The following is a 13,709-nucleotide window of genomic DNA, read 5'->3' on the forward strand; positions in this document are numbered from 1 at the left end:
ATATCTAACTCCCTCTTGGGTATATCCAATGAACTGGCATCAACAACTCTCTGCGGCAGGGAATTCCATAGGTTAACAACTCTCTGAGTGAAGAAGTTTCTCCTCATTTCAGTCCTAAATGGCCTACCCCTTATTCTAAGACTATGTCCCCTGGTTCTGGACTTCCCCAACATCGGGAACACTCTTCCCGCATCTAACCTGTCCAGTCCCGTCAGAATCTTATACGTTTCTATGAGATCCCCGCTCATCCTTCTAAACTCCAGTGAATAAAGGCTCAGTTGATCCAGTCTCTCCTCATATGACAGTCCAGCCATTCCTGGAATCAATCTGGGTCCAGACATGCATGACGATGGACAAAAACTTAAAGCAGATATCATCGAAAAATTGGAACTCGGCAAGTACTGTAAACAAGATTGTATCATCGTTTGGCAGAGCTGCATATGGCAGGGCCTACTCGACTGCGTATGCGAAACCTGTGGCTGCCCAAATTCCGCCAACGGGAATTTATCCGATTTCACCTTGTTGGCGTTGTGGGGGTAATCATCGGCCTCATCAGTGTCGGTTTATACAGTACAGTTGTAAAGACTGTTCGAGACTGGGGCATCTCCAACGCATGTTTCCGCAAGTGAGCAAGCGTGCTGCGACACACCACGTGGAGGATGATGACTAGTATAGCACGGATCCGGATATGCAATCTGAGATACTAGAGGAGGAAATGTATGGACTGTATTCGTTCCTAACAAAGAGCCAACCGATAATGATTAATGTGAAACTTAACGGTGTGCCGGTACCGATGGAATTGGACACGGGTGCGAGTCAATCAATAATGAGCCAGAGGACTTTTGACAAGCTGTGGGATACTAAGGCTGTGAGGCCTAAGCTGAATCCAGTCAATGCCAAGTTGCGTACGTACACTAAAGAACTCATAACGGTAATTGTCAGTGCAGTAGTCAAGGTATCGCATGATGGTGCGGTTCATGATTTACCATTATGGATTGTTTGTGGCAATGGTCCAACGCTGTTCGGCAGGAATTGGCTCAAAAAAATCAAATGGAATTGGAATGATATCAAAGCGTTGTCATCGGAGGATGATACTCCTTGTGCTCAAGTGCTGAGCAAGTTCCCATCGCTGTTTGAACCAGGCATCAGCAATTTCACGGGAGCCAAGGTGCAGATCCATGTGGACTCGGTTGCAAGACCCATCCATCATAAAGCTCGGGCGGTTCCGTATATGATGAGGGAGAAGGTCGAAGTCGAACTGGACAGACTCCAGCGTGAAGGGGTCATATCACCGTCGAATTTAACGAATGGGCCAGCCCCATTGTTTCTGTGTTAAAGAGTGATGGCACTGTCAGAATTTGTGGAGACTACAAGGCTACGATCGACATGGTTTCGAAACAAGATCAATACCCGTTACCGAAGGCTGATGACCTGTTTGCAATGCTAGCTGGGGGGAAGTCATTCACTAAACTCGATCTGATGTTGTCCTACATGACACAGAAGTTGGTCGAGACGTCGAAGAAACTTACGTGCATCAACACTCATAAAGGACTGTTTATCTACAAAAGGTGTCCTTTCGGAATTCGCTCGGCTACAGCCATATTTTAGAGGAACATAGAGAGTCTACTGAAGTCCGTACCTAGAACCGTCGTGTTCCAAGATGACATCCTGGTCACAGGTCGTGACACCGCCGAACATCTGAACAACCTAGAAGAGGATCGACATTGTCTGGACAAAGTGGGACTCAGACTGAAATGTTCAAATGCGTCCTCATGGCACCGGAAGTCGAATTCCTGGGGAGGAAAATTGCTGCTGACGGCATCAGGCCTACGGACTCGAAAACCAAGGCCATCAAAAATGCACCCAAGCCTCAGAATGTGATGGAGCTGCGTTCGTTACTTGGTCTACTCAACTACATCGGTAATTTCCTACCTAGATTGAGCACTTCATTAGAGCCACTGCACATGCTGCTAAGAAAAGGCGACAACTGGGTTTGGGGTGCGTCTCAAGATAGAGCTTTTGAGAAAGCTACTAATCTGCTTGGCTCTAACAAGCTGCTGGCACATTATGATCCATGTAAGCGTCTAGTATTGGCCTGTGATGCTTTGTCATATGGAGTTGGTTGCGTGCTCCAACAAGCTAATGAGTTGGGTAAACTACAAGCTATTGTGTATGCTTCTAAAAGTTTGTCAAAGGCGGAAAGAGCCTACAGCATGGTAGAAAAAGAAGCATTAGCCTGTGTGTATGGGGTTAAGAAGTTGCATCAGTACCTGTTTGGCCTTCGGTTTGAACTGGAAACAGATCACAAGCCACTCATTTCATTGTTTTTGGAAAACAAAGGTATAAATACCAATGCATCGTCCCGCATCCAGAGGTGGGCGCTGACATTATCTGCCTAGGATGATGTCATTCGCCATAGACCTGGCACTGAGAATTGTGCCGATGCACTGAGCCATCTGCCATTGTCCACACTAGAGGTGGAGACGCCACAACCTGCAGACCTACTGTTAGTTATGAATGCTTTTGAAAGTGAATAAACCCCTGTCACGGCTCAACAACTTAAGACCTAGACCAGCCAAGACCCGATATTATCAGTTGTGAAATGCTGTGTCCTTAGTGGTGATTGGTCTGCCATACCCAAGCAAATGGGTGATGAGACCAAACCTTACAACCGTCGCAAAGATGAACTATCAATTCAATCAGATTGTATACTGTGGGGTAATCGTGTTGTTATGCCTAAGAAAGGCAGAGAGAAATTCGTACATGATCTACAGAGCACTGGTCCCGTTATTGTCATGATGAAAGCCATTGCCAGGTCTCATGTATGGTGGCCTGGAATTTACTCTGATCTGGAATCATGTGTGCATCAGTGCAACACTTGCATGCAGTTTAGTAAAGCACCAGCAGAATCGCCACTGAGTCTGTGGTCATGGCCATCTAAACCATGGTCCAGGATCCACATCGACTTTGCAGGTCCCTTCCTGTTTTTAGTTGTGGTGGATGCATATTACAAGTGGATAAAGTGTACAATCATGTCATTCAGTACATCCACAACTACCATTGAGAGCCTTCGTGTCATGTTCGCCACTCATGGTCTGCCCGACATCGTTTCACGAGTCTGAAGTTTCAAGAGTTCATGAAACTCAATGGTATCAAACATGTGAGGTCAGCACCATTCAAACCCGCATCTAATGATCAAGCAGAGCGTGCTGTCCAGACAATCAAGCAGAGTATGAAATGTGTAACTCAAGGTTCACCGCAGACTCGCTTGTCATGCGTATTGCTTAGTTATAGGACAAGACCCCACACGCTTACCGGGTTCCCCCCTGCTGAACTATTGATGAAGAGAGGTCTCAAGACCAGGCTCTCTCTTGTCCACCCTGACTTGAATAATAGTGTTGAATACAGATATCATAGTCAGCAAGGGTATCATGATCTCGCTACTGTATCACGCGACATTTCTATCAATGATCCTGTGTACGTATTGAATTATGGTCAAGGTCTGAAATGGATCGCTGGTACTGTTATGGCCAAGGAGGGTAACAGAGTGTTTATCATTAAGCTCAAGAATGGGCAGACATGCAGGAAACATGTCGATCAGATAAAGCTGCGACACATGGATGAACCGGAACAGTCTGAGGAAGACACAATCAGTGACCAACCAACCTACCCTCAGTCATCAGAGGACTCCGCTGTCATCAGTGAATCTGGACTTTCAATCACTGATATGGTCATTGCCACTCCCATCAGATCGGCTACCCAGCCCCCAGCCATAACAGACTCAGAACACTCGCCCGAGGCTGGAGTTGAACTGAGATGATCAACTCGGGAGCGGAAAGCCCTGGACCGTCTCAATTTGTAAAAAGACTGTTACTAATATCTTAAAGGGGGATATTGTCATGTATGTATGCTTGGGGTTGCTAGCCACTAGGTGGTGCCATTGTTGGAGGCCATTGGGCTGTGTGCACATGTGTGCGGCCCAGGTATAAAAGGCCAGCCATCATGTAATGTAATCACTTTGGGCCCTAATAAAGCAGAGCCAGGTTTGTACCTGTGTTAGTTTACAGTATTCAGTCTATCGAGTTATTACATACATAACAGACACCCTCAAAGCCTCCCTGATAAATTGCAACATCCCCACTGATACCTGGTCAAAGACCGCCCTAAGTGGAGGAAGAGCATCCGGGAGGGGGCTGAGCATCTTGAGTCTCATCGCCGAGAGCATGCAGAAACCAAGCACAGTCAGCGGAAAGAGCGTGCGGCAAACCAATTCCACCCACCCCTTCCTTCAACGACAATCTGTCCCACCTGTGACAGAGACTGTGATTCTCGTATTGGACTGTTTAGCCACCTAAGAACTCATTTTAAGAGTGGAAGCAAGTCTTCCTCGATTCTGAGGGACTGTCTATGATGATGATGAGTTGTAACCACACCTGCCACGTAATTTTAGACCGTCCCAGATGACTCCATGAGATGATTATACTAAGATAGCAGCCTTCATTTATAAGCAGGCTCCACGTGGTCATGATCCCTGGGTTACACAGCTGAGGCAGGAAGCAAGCTGGCCCTCCAGACTGTAGGTCCTTGCTCTTCCACGCCTCCTCTACTATTATCTCCACTTGTAGGACAATTGCATACTAGAGAAGCAGTTGTGGCTGTTACTGATGTAAAAGGCCCAGGGAAGTAACTCCAATATTTAATAATTGAATACATTTTTTGGACCATTTTCATTAATTCTTTGTTTTTTTTCGGCTGTTAGCTTGGCCCAGTTTTTGTACTCTTATCTCTGAGTCAGAAATTAGCTGTGCTTTTATGAGTGTGCAAATTGAATTTCATTTGAGTTTTTATATTTGTCAATTAAAACTGTTTATGGAATGAGTGCAAAATACATCAAATAGCTTATGCATTTCACAAGGTAGATTGTTTAATTTAAGGTCCAAGGAATGTATTAGCTGGTATAGAGGCTACCTGGGGTAAAAAGCCATACAATATTTTAGGAACATAGGAACAGAAGGAGGCCTCTAAAGCGTGTTCCGCCATTCAATTAGACCTCCTTACTTGACACAACTCAGACTGGGAACTGAGTATTAGCACCAAAATGCTATGGGAAGGGGTCTTTTTATAATCATGGGGGTGTACTCCAGAAAGTGATTGTCTTCAAGAACGATTCAAAGTTTAACCTGAGGGTGTATAATGTATCAAGTATAAACTTGTTCTAATGTAAATACTGTATTGTAAATCATATTATTATTGAAGTGCATAATGCAAAGGGGACCAGTGTGCATCAGTTTGGCTCCCTGTGCATCGCAGGGGTAAAAGAACATTTCAAAAGAAGAAAATGGCTGAAAATTGAAGTTGCAGGTTATCTTTCCTTACAAGTATCACATGGTAGTGTGTTGAACCCTGTTAAGGAAGTTTGTTAGAGGCAATCTTGTTTTTGATTTGCAAATTCTCCAAAGAGTGATTTTCGAGATATTCATGGCACAGGATTAATTTTTGTGAAGGAGCCACCTGTCTCTGTAAATTGCGACTCAGCTCTACAGAAACTGTAAAATCATTTAGCTAAAACACAGCTAATGGGTATGTTTACCTCTTGTTGACACCACTTTAAAGAATCTGGACTATCAATTACAGTTGTAGCCTTGTGGGAGGAAATGTATTCCTATTGCTATGAGTGAGAAATTATGCTCTCCTCTTTATGCTCTTAAATAATTAGAAGCAGTGATCCATTGGAATTACTTTCCCTGGAGAAAATTCAGATCTTTCAGCCAAAAGGAATTTGTATTTGTAAGATTAAGGATATTTTTCTTTTGTTCTATAACATTCTTATAATTACCACAAATCCATACAAGCCTTGTCAGGTCAAATATTTGCCATGCATTGCAAACCCATGTACAAACACACTGGGAAGCTTCTCAGTTCCTTTCAGCTGGTTTCAAAAGCCCTCATTGACATAACAGTATATAAAGGAATTGGGAGTTTAAGAACACAAGAACATAAGAAATAGGAGCAGGAGGAGGCCATTTGGCTCCTTGAACCTGCGTGCCATTTCATAAGATCGTAGCTGATCTCATCATGGACTCAGCTCCATTTCCCCGCCCATTCTCCATAACCCTTTACTTTCTTATCGCTCAAAAATCTATCTCCACCTTAAATATATTCAATGACCCAGCCTCCACAGCTCTCTGGGGCAGAGAATTCCACAGATTTACAACCCTCTGAGAGAAAAAATTCCTCCTCATCTCAGTTTTAAATGGGTGACCCCTTATTCTTAAACTATGCCCCCTAGTTGTAGATTCTCCCATGAGTGGAAACATCCTCTCTGCATATACCTTGTCGAGCCCCCTCATTATCTTAGATGTTTCAATAAGACCACCTCTCATTCTTCTGAACTCCAATGAGTACAGGCCCAACTTGCTCAACCTTTCTTCATAAGTCAACCCCTTCATCTCCGGAATCAACCTAGTGAACCTTCTCTGAATTGCTTCCAATGCAAGTATATCCCTCCTTAAATAAGGAGATCAAAACTGTACGCAGTACTCCAGGTGTGGCCTCACCAATACCCAGTACAATTGGAGCAAGACTTCTCTGCTTTTATATTCTATCTCCCTTGCAATAAAGGCCAACATTCCATTTGCCTTCCTGATTACTTGCTGTATTTGCATACTAACTTTTTGTGTTTCATGTACAAGGACCCCAGGTCTCTCTGTACTGCATCATTTTGTAATTTTTCTCCATTTAAAAAATAATTTGCTTTTTTATTTTTTCTGCCAAAGTGGATAACATAGAAAACATAGAAACATAGAAAATAGGTGCAGGAGTAGGCCATTTGGCCCTTCTAGCCTGCACCGCCATTCAATGAGTTCATAGCTGAACATGCAACTTCAGTACCCCATTCCTGCTTTCTCGCCATACCCCTTGATCCCCCTAGTAGTAAGGACTACATCTAACTCTTTTTTGAATATATTTAGTGAATTGGCCTCAACAACTTTCTGTGGTAGAGAATTCCACAGGTTCACCACTCTCTGGGTGAAGAAGTTTCTCCTCATCTCGGTCCTAAATGGCTTACCCCTTATCCTTAGACTGTGACCCCTGGTTCTGGACTTCCCCAACATTGGGAACATTCTTCCTGCATCTAACCTGTCTAAACCCATCAGAATTTTAAACGTTTCTATGAGGTCCCCTCTCATTCTTCTGAACTCCAGTGAATACAAGCCCAGTTGATCCAGTCTTTCTTGATAGGTCAGTCCCGCCATCCGGGGAATCAGTCTGGTGAACCTTCGCTGCCTTTCCCACATTATATAACCTCACACTTTCCCACATTATACTACATCTGCCAAATTTTTGTCCACTCACTTAGCTTGTTTATATCCCTTTGCAGTTTTTTTGTGCCCTCCTCACAACTTGCTTTACCACCCATCTTTGTACTTACTTCTCGCAAAGCAATGTAAAAAACACATCTGCAAGCCTTGCCCTGGTCTCTGGCAGTTCTTAAGATCAGCCAATACGTTCAAATGTAGCTGGCTTCCTGTTTTAGTTCAAAACTAAAATGTTGCCATCCCACCGATTGAGGTGATTGTGTTCCTCTCTTGGAATCTTCTTCAAATGCTGGGGCACACTGATTTTGGGAGAGAACCGCATGCTTGGTTATCACTTTCTTATTGACTCATTATTGACCTGAAAATAAAATCTATTTTATATTTTTATTGTACCATTATATAATGAAGTATAACTTGTTTATACTTTTCATAAACAAGTTGATTTGGTAAAAAGCTTCTGTCATGATTTGGTTAATATCAAATTTAATAGGCTTATACATATCATGACATTCAATTACATTAGTGGCAAAATCACAAAGTTTATCAGTTCTCTCTGATTACCAAGGAATTTTTGAGAAAGCTTTGCCTTTTAGAAGAGTATTGCCTCATCATATCAGAGGGATTCTGTCTTCTATCATTTAGCTTATGCCTTCAATAGATGAGCTGAGCAACATGTATTATAATCTAAGTACTGTAGTTTTGAAGGCAAGCCTCATGTTTCTCAAACTCCAAATGCCTCTTTACTTGTTGTCCCTGTACAGATTGCACCCTTGTCAACAGAGGGGACCCAAGTGCCTACTAGTGGGAGAAGTTCAACTCCATCTTCTGGGGTTCAATGTGTACTCAGGTTTTGACATCTGCCTCTTGAAACTTTATCACATACGAGATTGGGCCTAATGGCTGAAGGCTTTCTCATGCAGCTGTTAGTTTGAACTCTGCACTCAACCAGACACTTTATCCTCCCACCACAACAGTATTGGCTCAAAACAACCTCTACTGGGACAGTATCGTAACCAATATCAGCTTAGGAATGTCGCTGCCTCCATTATCATATACTGGATGTTTCCCTGACTGGATTGGGGGTTCAATATTGGGACCCATGAATGTAAGACACCCAATGTCCTCAGAAAGTATAGTATGATATAACCAGGTTAGATTTAAAAGTAATCTTACTGTCTTTTTATTCAGTCGTGGGATGTGGGCATCGCTGGCAAGGCCAGAATTTATTGCCCATCCCTAATTGCCCTTGAGAAGATTGTGGTGAGCCGCCTTGTTGAACCGCTGCAGTCCATGTGGTGAAGGTACTCCCACAGTGCTGTTAGGGAGGGAGTTCCAGGATTTTGACCCAATGACGATGAAGGGACGGTAATATATTTCCAAGTCAGGATGGTGTGTGACTTGGAGGGAAACGTGGAGGTGGTGATGTTCCCATGTGCCTGCTGCTCTTGTCCTTCCAGCTGGTAGAGGTCACAGGTTCGGGAGATGTTACCAAAGAAGCCGTGGTGAGTTGCTGCAGTGCATCTTGTAGATGGTGGTGAAGGTTTAAGGTGGTGGATGGTGTGCCAATTAAATGGGCTGCTTTTTCGTGGATGGTGTTGAGCTTCTTGAGTGTTGTTGGAGCTGCACTCATCCAGGCAAGTGGAGAGTATTCCATCACACTTCTGACTTGTGCCTTGGAGATGGTGGAAGGGCTTTGAGGAGTCAGGAGGTGAGACATTCACCACAGAATACTCAACCTCTGACCTGCTCTTGTTACCACAGTATTTATGTGGCTGGTCCAGTTAAGTTTCTGGTCTATGGTGACCCACAGGATGTTTATTGTAGGGGATTCGGCGATGGTATTGCCGTTGAATGTCAAGGGCGGTAGTTAGACTCTCGTTTGTTGGAGGTAGTCATTGCCTGGCACTTGTGTGCTGCAAATGTTACTTGCCACTTATTGGCCCAAGCCTAAATGTCATCCAGGTCTTGCTGCATGCGGGCATGGAATGCTTCATTTTCTGAGGAGTTCGAATGGCACTGAACGCTGTGCAGTCATCTGGTCCTTCAGTAATTTAGTTGCTAGTTAGTAAAATAATTATTTCTCTTTGGGTGGGTAACACCACCAACGATTTATCATTGCTGCATGATTTGCTGAGCAGCAGTATAATACATCCCCAGCAGGTGCCCCAACACTTGACGTAACACGTAGGCTGAGTGAATGGTGTTTCTATTAGGCACAACGGATTGGAAATTGAACAATTTCTGTACCTTGGAAAAGAAAACTACAAGTTCCATTTCTCTCTTCCTTCCCTTCACTCTTGAACATGGGAAACAATAGAGAAATAGAATGCCAGTATCACCCTGCTATCCCCTCAATGAACATCCAAGTGTTGGTACACAGATATGCTCTCTTTGGAGATTGACCCTTTAACTCCCCCAGTCTGTGAAATGGGTACAATTCATCTTGGAACTGAACACATGTGTATTGAATGGAAGAGGCTAACCTTATGGTTTACAAAAGCAGTAAAGCTTTCTCCTCAGTCAGTGTATAAGAAATGGGTATTTGGCACATGACAATTTTCACGGTGTCTGGGTCTCCCAAATTCAAAATTTTGTCTGTAAACATTTTGAAATCTATCAAAAAACTCAATTTAACCAAATATTATTTTCTTGAAATTCAGAAAATTAAAATGTTATTTATTATGAAGTTGCTTTTAACCAATTTAAAACTTCCCTCCTGCTCAGTATATTTGGCTTTTACCCCATCCTTCCCCACTGAGGATGCTTCTTCCAGCCATGTGGGAGAGAAGAGAGGTGTTTTTAATATTGGGAATTGTTCAGTAATTCCTCCTTCCTGATTGTCATATGCTGCACATTTGAGTAGTATACCAACTTCAGTCCAGGATATTTTTACTGCCGAATAAAACCACTGTAAATGGACCAAAAGCAACTGGAAAGTTCAGCCCTCCGTGCTTTGCTTTAATTGTCTGCATCTGAAAGATTAAGTGCAATTTTTCTAAACTTCTGGTGTAATACTGCCACCTAGTGAATATTTGCTCTATTGCATCCAGAAAGCTATATTTGGTGGTTCAATTGAAGCCCAATCACACTGAATAAGCAAGTATGCAATATGATTGTTGTAATAAATACTGTGACCAGCACTTTGAGGGTATTCTAAAAGAAAATCTCTTGAAAAGGTGGAAAGCTGCACATTGCCTAACATTGAAAAGACATTTTATGTACTGAATCTTGAAATTCTGCCAACTTCTTAATAAAATTAAGAGAACTCATGTATTACCAGCAGCCTTGTGATCACAACACTCAACAACTTTAATAATGTAGAATAACCTCCAGCTGATAACTGTAACTGACTGTTTATTGTTTGGCTGCCCTCAAAAGTTTGTCACCATCCCCCGCCTGCTCCACGATGACATGCAAGTTGTGATCCTGACCAACGGATCCACCACAGACCCAATTCATGTATGGATTGGGGTCAAGCAAGGTTGTGTCATCACACCAACACTCTTTTCGATCTTCCTTGCTGCAATGCTCCATCTCACCCTCAGTAAGCTCCCTGCTGGAGTGGGGCTAATCTACAGACCAAATGGAAAATTGTTCAACCTCTGTCGCCTCCAGTCCAGAGCCAAAGTCGTCCCACCGTCTGTCATTGAATTACAGAGTGCAGACGACGTTTGCATTTGCGCACACTCAGAAGTCAAACTCCAATCCATCATCAACACTTTCACCGAAGCGTACGAGAGTATGGGCCTTACACTAAACACCCGTAAGACAAAGTTCCTCTACCAACCTGCCCCCGTCACATCGTACTGCCCTCCGATTATCAAAATCCATGAATAGGCCTTGGACAACGTGGAACATTTTCCATATCACTGTCCACTGTCAATAAGGGCAGACATCAATGATGAAGTCCAACGCCGCCTTCAGTGTGCCAGTGCAGTCTTCGGTTGCCTGAGGAAAAGAATGTTTGAAGACCAGGACCTCAAACCCGGCACCAAGCTCATGGTCTACAGAGCAGTGGTGATACCCGCCCTCCTATATGCTTCAGAGACATGGGGCTAGAATTTCCTCATTTTTTGCATGCTTAAAGCCCACTTAACATTCATTTTAATGCTGAAATGACGTATAATGCCCATATATCGCCCATTTAGCTACAAATGGAAACTGACGTGCACTTCTGAACTAAAACCAGCGGTGTGGCTGACATTTTTAAAATCGCAGGTCACTTCATTCAAAAGGCTGCTTCAACTTTGGGAGAGTTTGCATTGACTCTGGAGTTGTTCTCAGGTGAAGTGACCATCTCAGACATATTTTCAGACTCTGGACTACATGCGGTTTACTGTAGGTGTATTTTAGTGAGGAAATTATTGCTTCTGATCAATCGCTATTATTCTTTCATTGCAATGGGGCCAGCTATTTCTCAGCCTGCATCAATTAATACACAGATGCTGCAGAGTGCAGATGGCTCAATGTGTGATACACATCATTATGTACCCAATTTAAGATGTGCAAGAATGAGGAGGAGGGCCAGACGTTACACACCCCGCTCGTACAGGGAAAAGAGATCTTACCTCGATGTGTCTGTCCACATCTGCCTTCGGAGACTGCGCTTCCACAAGGTAGTGATCAATGAAATATGTGAGCTCATCAGGCCACAGATGCAGCCTGCCATCAGCACATCAGTGTCAGTCAAGGTCAAGGTCACTGCGGTACTGTCTTTCTAGGCATCTGGTTCCTTTCGGGCCTCCACGGTCGAGATTTCCCTTCTGTCTCACCATGCCACCCATCGCTGCATTAGATAGTTCACGGAGGCCCTGTATGCGGGAAGGATGGACTTTATCAGTTTCCCCATTGTTATGTATGTAAACTTATATTGACCTTGTACAGCCACCAGAGGGCTCATCCTCTGGAGTCCCAAGGGATCCCACAATCCCTTGGGAGCTCAGGTACTTAAGGAGGCCTCTCAGGTGAAGTGACCAACTCAGACATATTTTCTCAGGCTGGAGAGGCACTCTGGAGACCCACAATAAAAGACTAAGATTACACTTTACTTTAAGCTCACAGTATCCAGTCAGACTCTTTATTCATATATAACAACTGGCGACGAGATACAGAAGACGAACCCAGCGATGCAGAGAACAGTGGGCATCCTGGAGAAATTCTCGGAGGGAGATGATTGGAAAACCTTCATGGAGTGACTCGACCAATACTTCATGGCCAATGAACTGGAAGGAGAAGCGAAAGCTACCAAACGAAGGGCGATCCTCCTCACCGTCTGCGGGGCACCAATGTAAGGCCTCATGAAAAATCTGCTTACTCCAGCGAAACCCACAGAGAAATCGTACGATGATTTGTACACACTGGTCCGAGAGCATTTGAACCCGAAGGAAAGTGTTCTGATGGCGAGGTACCGGTTCTACACCTGCAAAAGGTCTGAAGGCCAGGAAGTGGCGAGTTATGTCACCGAGCTAAGACGCCTTGCAGGACATTGCGAATTTGAAGGATATTTGGAGCACATGCTCAGAGACTTTTCGTACTTGATATTGGCCATGAAGTGATATTTCGCAAACTTTTGACAGTAGCGACCCCAACCTTGAGTAAGGCCACAGCGATAGCCCAGGCGTTCATTGCCACCAGTGACAATACGAAGCAAATCTCTCAGCACACGAGTGCTGCTACAAGTACTATGAACAAAGTGATGTTGTTTTCAAATCGCAATGTACAGGGCAGGTCACACATGCCGGCAGCTGCACGTCCGCAGATGTCTCAGAGTCCACCATCAAGGGTGATGAATGCAAGGCCATTAACACCTTGGCGCTGCGGGGGTGATCATCGTTTCCATTCATGCCGCTTCAAAACGTACGTTTGCAAGGGTTGTGGAACAATGGGACACCTCCAACGTAAGTGCAGGCGAGCTGCAAACCCTGCTATTCCTGCAAACCACCATGTTGCAGAGGAGGACAGTTCCACGGCAGATCATGACGAATCAGAGCCTCAGACCGAGGAGGCAGAGGTATATGGGGTGCACATATTTACCACAAAGTGTCCCCCAATAATGCTGAATGTTGAATTAAATGGACTCCCGGTGTCAATGGAGCTGGACACTGACGCGAGCCAGTCCATTATGAGCAAAAAGACTTTTGAAAAATTGTGGTGCAGCAAGGCCTCAAGGCCAGTCCTGACTCCCATTTGTACGAAACTGAGAACTTACACAAAGGAACTAATTCCCGTAATCGGCAGTGCTACTGTAAAGGTCTCCGACGATGGAGCGGTGCACAAGCTACCACTCTGGGTGGTACCGGGCGATGGTTCCACGCTGCTCGGCAGGAACTGGCTGGGAAAGATACGCTGGAACTGGGACGACGTCCGAGCGCTCTCATCCGCTGACGACAC

The sequence above is a fragment of the Pristiophorus japonicus genome, chromosome 3 (genome assembly GCF_044704955.1).
Source record: "Pristiophorus japonicus isolate sPriJap1 chromosome 3, sPriJap1.hap1, whole genome shotgun sequence".
In the NCBI taxonomy this organism is placed as follows: Eukaryota; Metazoa; Chordata; class Chondrichthyes; family Pristiophoridae; genus Pristiophorus; species Pristiophorus japonicus.